Source organism: Macaca nemestrina, chromosome 9 (assembly GCF_043159975.1).
Source record: "Macaca nemestrina isolate mMacNem1 chromosome 9, mMacNem.hap1, whole genome shotgun sequence".
NCBI lineage: Eukaryota > Metazoa > Chordata > Mammalia > Primates > Cercopithecidae > Macaca > Macaca nemestrina.
In genome coordinates, this window is record NC_092133.1 from 10,185,529 (window position 1) to 10,193,364 (window position 7,836).

The following is a 7,836-nucleotide window of genomic DNA, read 5'->3' on the forward strand; positions in this document are numbered from 1 at the left end:
TTATTTATTTATTTATTTATCATTTTTTAAAATTTATTATTTTGAGATGGAGTCTCTCTCTGTCACCCAGGCTGGAGAGCAGTGGTGCAATCTTGGCTCACTGGAACTACCTATTCCTGGGTTCAAGCGATTCTCCTGCCTCAGCTGTTTAAAGTAAAAGATGCTGGTTTTAATGGCATTGAGGCCGTTGCATGCACTCCCCTCTGGTCCCCAGTTAGATTCCCAAGATTCAAAGTCAGGAGTAAGCTTGGGATCTGCAGTGAGGGAGCTGGGGCTGCATGGTGCTCCTTGAATGCATTTTTCGTGAGAATATTTCATTTGCATGAGGCAGACAGGAATGGTCTGAATTCTGTGACTGCTACTTGTTGTCTGTGTGACCTCAGGCAAATTAGTTAACTTCTCTGCATCTCAGTTTCATCTCCTGTCAAATGTGGAGGAATAATACCTGCCTCCCAGTGTGGCTGGGAATGTCCAAGCATATGCTGTATGTAAAGTCTTTAGCACGGGGCTGCGAGAAGCTGATGATGCTTAATATATGGTGTTAATAAGATGATTATGATCATGATGAAGATGAATGTTGTCAGTAGCAAACCCCAGCATTTCTCATCCCTCAAGTTGGAAGTGGGTGGGTAAGTTCACAGGTGCATCAGTTAGCTATTGCTGCATAACAACCAATCCCAAAATCCAGTGGCTTAAAATGATAATCATTATTATTTATAGCCATGAGTCAAGGCTGAGGGTTGGGAGATCTCCTCTGGACTCAACTGATTTTGAATGAGTTTGGTCGTGAATCCAAGGGTGTTTGGCTGTGGGCTGGTGTAGGCTGGTCTCATCGAAGGCTACTGTAGCACACCAGCAGTGCAAGAGAGAGCAGGCAGACTGTGAACATCCTCTTGAGAGCTAGGCTCAGAACTGGTACACCCTCACACCTGCCACTGGCTATTGGTCAAAGCAAGTCCTGAAGCCAGTCCAGATTATCAGGTAGGAAACAGGCTCCACCTCTTCAATGTGGGAAACTTCTGAGTCACAGAGCAATGAGCGTGGGCACTGAAATCGGTGAGGAACTGGGGCCACTGAGGCAGCCAGCCAACCCCAAGGGTTTTGTGGGCCTGAGTAAAATTTCCTGTGAAAGCTTGGCCTTTCCAGCATCAATCATGTAGAGATCTGTGTCTCTGCAGAGAGCCTGCTTGACACCAGCCCCTGCTCCACCCATGGAGGCCTTTCCTGGGGCTTGCAGGTCTCGAGGGGCCAGGCCTACAGCACTCTTCAGAGGCACAGGAGTGTTTTTTGGGACAGGAGCTAAGCCATGTCTGATCCAGACAGCCAGGTGTTGGCCACAGAGGCTAAGTTTCCTTGAAGCCCCTGAGCCTTTGGCCAGTAACCGCTCTATTCTGCTGGGTATGTAATGAAGGGTGGGGCAGAGTCAGCAGCCTCCAAAGATGGGGGAGGTGGCCCTGGCTGTGTGACACAGTCACAACAAATATCCCTGAAAACCTGCCGCTCTCCGAGCCTTATCTCTGCCTCCACGCACTGACAGAAGCACTCGTCCCTGCAGTGCCTTTCAAGGTGGCCAACAGCCTGGTGGCTTCATCTACAGCACTTACCTGGTTCAGTGGAGAGCTGGTTCTCTATGGTCATCCGTCTACAAGGACTGCACCTCCCTCGAAGGGACTGTAAGGGATGCCCCCAGCTTCCTCGTACAACTGTGACTGTCCTGGTCTTCATTCATTGACACAACCAAAGCTGAGACCTTCCATAATCAGAGAGCAGGCTCGTGGTCACCTGTAGATCCTGGAGGGCTTCAAGGGACAAACATGGTGGCACATGTGGGGCATCTTCAAAAGAGGACCACACTGCGAAGGGGACACGCAGCTGTGACTGCAGATTTCCTTGCCATGGGATGAAGACACATGCAGTGTGGGGACTTTTTAAAAATCTGAGAGTCAAGAGAGCAGTGTGACTTTGGGGCCAGACAGCCATTTGATGTGGGCTCAGCCACCATTCACCAGCTGTGTGACATGGCTGAGTCAGTCATGGAAATGGGAGCATGAGATCACCTACCTCCTACAGGAAGTGGGAGACCTTGAGGGCACAATGGGCACACAGCTCTGGGCACAGATAAGGCGGCCGTGGAATGGTCAGCGTTACCATTGCCAACCAAAGGGGAGGCAAAAAGAAGCCATGGAAACCCAGGGGGCCTCCTGAGAACGTTTCTGTCCTCTTGGGAAACAGAGCAGTGTGTTTTGCAGACCTGTGCTCCTTCCTGAACTCTGTTTCTGCCCTTGTCCCTGGATTAACTCTCCGTCCAGCAGCCAGAATGACCTTTAGGAAGCCAAGTCAGCTCACGCCACCCTTGCGGTCAAAACCTCCCAGTGACCTCTCAATGTCAAGGCACTTAGAATAACATTCCCATTCCTTCTGATGGCCTGTACAACGGCCCTGTCACTCTCCACCTCCTCTGCTCCCCATCCCTTGCTCACCTGGCTGCAGGCCAAGGCTCCTTGCTCCTCCCTGAACCTGCCAAGCTCATTCTTCCCCCTCTGCAAGGCCTTTGTCTGGCTGAGGCCCCCCACCCCTGCCCGGCATGCTCTCCCCTCAGAACATGGCATGGCTCACTCTTGTACATCCTTCCAGTCTCTGCTCGAACATCACTTTTGGGACAAGTCTTGTCTAACCCCAGACCTGCCATCACCTCGAACCCCATCCGGCTTAGCTTCAATCACAATGTTTCACTTTCAGAAATGATACGTCTATAGTCAATTGTTTGAACGATTTTTAACTATGGCAGGGGATTTCTCTTGTTCCCTAGTGCTAGGGTGATGCCTGCCACACAGGAGGCCGAGGGCTGGACACACGAATCCGTAATATGAGGCTTATAGGTTCTTTGAAGGCTCAAAGGGCTACCTCATCTAACCCTCACAGGGATCCTCTAATACAGACAGAATAGTAGCCCCATTCTACAGATGAGGACAGCAAGGCTTAGGAGCTGACACAACTTGCCTGGACCACACAACCAGTGGATCCGAGACAAGAATCTGGTCCCCTGATTCGGGCTCAGTGTTCCGCCCAGTGCCTCCTGGGTGTGCCTGCCTGTGTGAGGAGAGCCTGGCGGCTGCCAGAGCCCACCCACCTCCAGGGCCCAAGGCCAGGTGCACTCCCAGGGTTGCCCACTCCAAACAAAGGGAGATTTTGGGTGCCGGTTGTTTCAGGACCCTGGGAATCACAAGAGCAGTTGTTGTAGACGATGCACCAGGCACTCCCAGTGAACACATTATATGGGGATTGTCGTGGTCACAGGGAGCCACATCATTTACATGCTAATGACAGAGTCAGTGCAGGAGACCCAGGTCGGAGCGGGATGGTACCCACACTTTGTCTTATGGCCATTTCCATTTTCACAAATTCTGAAACTAAAACAGGACTTTTCTCTTACTTGGAGCAGATGTTAATTTGCAATGCAGAAGCCTCCATTTGTCGATGATTTTCCATTATCCCTATAATTGCCCCCACATACAGTGCTCGATAAAGTTTTAAACCTGTCCTCTGGGAACACCAGGTCAATAACGGGATCATTGATTAGGCCGTGAAAATGGTCTCCTGGCACTAGGAAGATTCACTGTGGAATCCTGGGATGGGGGTCCTGAAGTGGCTATTTCTGTCCCGTGCCTTGGGTCTCCCTGGATCTGCAGATTAGGAAGGGGCCGAGGCAATCAGAGGCCATGTTTTTACTGCAGATGAGCCTGGGAGGCAATTGGACACCAGAAGGCTTTTCCAAGCATCTGTAGCCACCGTCCCCCAAAAAAGTGCTTTGGTGGCCCTGGAGTTGGTCACTGTAGTTTATGTGTAGCAAAGACACCCTCTGGTGTCTAGCTGTGTGACCTTGGGCAACTCACGTACCGTCTCTAAGCCTCAGGTTCCTTGTCTGTATGATAAAGGAAATAATAACGCCTTTGCCTAACTCCCAAGGGGGTTGGGAGAAAGAAAGGAAAGAAATCAAAGATGTGCCAAATGCATTTGCAGACTCTCATGCCCATTCCGTGCTACCTGATATGGTTAGCTCTTTGAAACTCGAAGTGAACTTTCCCGGTTACCGTTTGTGGGGTCTGCCTTCCTGATGGGAGAGGTCAGTAACTGACATTTTAATGAGCATTACTAAAAACTTCCCATGGTGCAGGCACTGCGCAAGGGAAGGACTGAAGAAGCAAAGCTGATTAAAACATGGGCCTGTCCTCAAGGAGCACCCAGCACACAGAGAGGAAGTAGGTCATTGCCATAAGTCTTGCCCAGTGTCCTGTCAAGACAAGCCCAGAATCAGGGAGCCTGAGAAGGCTAGGGGAGGGGAGACCTTAGGCTTCCAGGATGGAATGACTAGAGTGTATAAAGTGCCTATGATTATTACTATTACCACCCCCACTTTACAGACTGTAGAATCAAGTCTCTGAGAGTTAAGTTACATGACAAATGAAGGATAAAGTTGGCCTTGAGCTAGGGTGACCAACTGTCCTGGTCTGGGACTTTCAGGGTTAAAAATAGTTAAGTTCCAGGAAAATGGAGATGAATTGGTCACCCCACTTTGAGTTATGCCCAACTCTGTAGTCTTATCAGTGCACTGCTCAGCCAAAGCACAGGGATAGGCTATTTCTGCTGGCGACACACCTTGCTGAGCTGGAGTTCCCTGTTGGAGGTTCAAGGCCCATCTTGGTGCATCTGTATATTGTTGCTCTAATACCTAATGCCTTTCTACATCCTTCCAACATCCTTCCTGTAGGAAGGATCCTCATGTCAGTGCTGGTTGGAGGAGGGAAGATCAGAGGCCATAGGCTTCAATTATGGGAAAATAGGGGGTTGTAACTTGCCCAAGGTCACAGGCTGAGATGGGCCAGAATGGAGATGCCAAGTTCAGCACTCTTGCCCTTTTGTCCTTGTTCTCCACCTTTGGTGAAGGCCTTCTGAGAGCACCATAAGAAATATAAGCTTCTATTTGAGTTTGTGTGAGATGCTGTTTGGGTTTCTCATGAGTTGCTGGCTCAGCGCTTGATTGGCATGTGAGCAAGCAAATAAGATTGAAGTGAGAACTGGCCGGGTGGGCCACTCAGAGTGGTAGGCAGAATTGGCAGTTAAAGAAAGAAGCAGAAATGTATCAGTTTCCACGTGCTTCTCAGGGGCCAGGCTTCCTCATAGCCCTTCCCTTCCAGCTTGATTCACTGTTATGATCCAAACCTTGCTCCAGACAACACCAGACATTGTGAAGACATGACTAAGAGGTGTGTTAGACGGCACAGCTCTTTCCAGGGCACCCTTTCAGATCCATGTATCTCAGAACAAGTAGTTCTTCTAGAACCCAGCCAGGGGAGGGCTATTCTCTGTTAGAAAGACACTTAATGGTGTGGCCCGAAGAAGCAAGGAAAAGTCCTGGTCTAACTTCTCCGCATTCTTCTCTACTCCCATAAAGCGAAATGGCCTTCAACTCAGAATCACAGGCTATTCCGGCATGATGGAACCCTTGGCCTCAACATCATGGGATGGTTGAAGACATGAAAGTCCTGTTTTGCCCCTTCCAGTTCCTTGGTCACCCCCTAAAACCATACGGTGGAGAAATAAAGGAGACGAGGATGTACAACATTCCCTTTTCCTCTCATTGCTGTCTAGCACGGTTGAAAGCACTGCTTCTTACCTTCTAAAGCCCTTTAGGAAGTTTCCACACTTACGGCCTTAGGCCCTAAAGCTGTAGGCCGTTTGCAAACTTTAGTGTTTATCAGCACAGACTTCTGGGCCCTACCACCTGTGTTTCCGACTCAGTAGGTCTGGGTGAAGACTGAATTCCCAGGTGATGTTGATGGGGCTGGGACTACACTTTGAGACTCATACTGCTCCGGGCTGTACCATGACAAATGCTTTCACTCCTTTGGAACCTCACTTTCCTCAGCTGTCAAAGATGGCCAGTACTGACTTAGCAGGAGCATAAGCTGAGTTACAGGAGATGACAAAGGGGGAGGGCATTTTCTTGTGCCTGGTACTCATAGCAGAGTCTCAACTTTGAGAAAATCCCTTCTTGCTGGATCCGGAAGTTTCTTCTCACAATCCAGTGGTAAAGTAGGTCAAATGTCTTCTTTGTCCAATGCTCAAGTTTAATAAATGGAGGGTTACTGAAAGTCCCCAGATGCTGGGCTTGTCACCATGCAAAGGAGGCTGTGAGATCCTGACAAAAAAAATTACAGGAGAATTCCTGGGAGGCAGCTACATACAGATGCTCAAAAGCACTTTGAGCCTCTTTTTTCTGAGTCTTCCCTGGGAGGTGCTGGTAGAAACGGCTATCAGCAAACATCATCTTTGCACCATGGCCAACGTGGGGTTAAGTCAGGCTGCTAAGTCTTCCATCTCTCCTCCTCTTGGTTTTTCTTACTCTCGCTCACACCCACCCCCAACCAGTCCTGCTTTCTCTTCCAGGGCAAGTTTAATAAGCCAGTATCAAAACCATCTAGGCCTGGAGCTTTCAAAGATTTAAGACTTTTAAATGTGAAGCACCTCATTATATCCGACTATTTTCAATAAAAAGACCTGATAAGCCATTGATATGACACCAGTTATCAGTGGGATTTGTTTGACGTCGATTTGAAATGTGCACTGCTTGCTTTTCGGGTAATGGAATCAAACACTTAGGAGCTGCACGGTGCAAGTAGATCACTTTTCAAGTAAGAACATTAAAATGGAGAGAGACCTTGTTTGGGGGTTTATAAAAATAAAGCACTATTGTACAATATGGCATATAGCAGTGGCTACATGGACAATTGACTTCCTTCCTATTAATCAACTACAATGTTTACCTTCTTATTCCAACCATTTCCAAACCATTAAAACTAAGAGGATTAGCATCGCATTTCTGCCAAGGTGTATTTTTATTTCAGCAAATACTACTTTCGCTCTCGGAGGAGATTAAAAGCCTGAAAGAAACGGTTTCTTTATCTGGCATACTTTGTCACACAGGTTAAAAAAAAAAATCCCGTTAAAAGAATACAGTGTCCTTGTCCAGAGAAAGCTGATTGTGAAGAGAGTTAAATTTCAGGACAAACAACATAAATTGTGAAGAATAATCCAATGTCAGGACTGAGTATTTCTTGCCCTGTAAATAGTGCTTATGAAAGCATCATTTAGGAACCAGAAAAGAAGTGGTTACCTTCCCTGTGATTAGGCTTTATGACCCATATGTTTCTAAGGGAGATTTTAAAAATATGTAAGCCCTGGAGTTGAAATAGGATGTTACACTTATGTAGATTTGCCTACTTATATTATTCCTGAGATGTTTCAAGACATATTGTTTTCTACCTTCTTCTTTTTAAAAATCTGTGAATTTTTAATAAACCTATATTAGTCCATTTTTATGCTGCTGATAAAGACATACCCAAGACTGCAATTTACCAAAGAAAGAGGTTTTTTTAATCTTACAGTTCCACATGGCTGGGGAGGCCTCTCAATCATGGCAGAAAGCAAGGAGGAGCAAGTCCCATCTTACATGGATGGCAGCAGGCAAAAAAAGAGAGAGCTTGTACAGGGCAGCTCCCGTTTTTAAAACCATTAGATCTTGTGAGACCCATTCACTACCATGAGAACAGCACAGGAAAGACCCACCCCCATAATTCAATCATCTCCCACCTGTTCCCTCCCACAACACACGGGAATCATGGGAGCTACAAAATGAGATTTGGGTGGGGACACAGAGCCAAACCATATTAAAACCCAACTTGCAAAATTTACCATTGCATCATTTGCACTGCCAAAAGCACCCTTTAAAATTGTGTATTCTCTCTGTCTTAAGTTTGTTGTTGCACAGTTCATAGT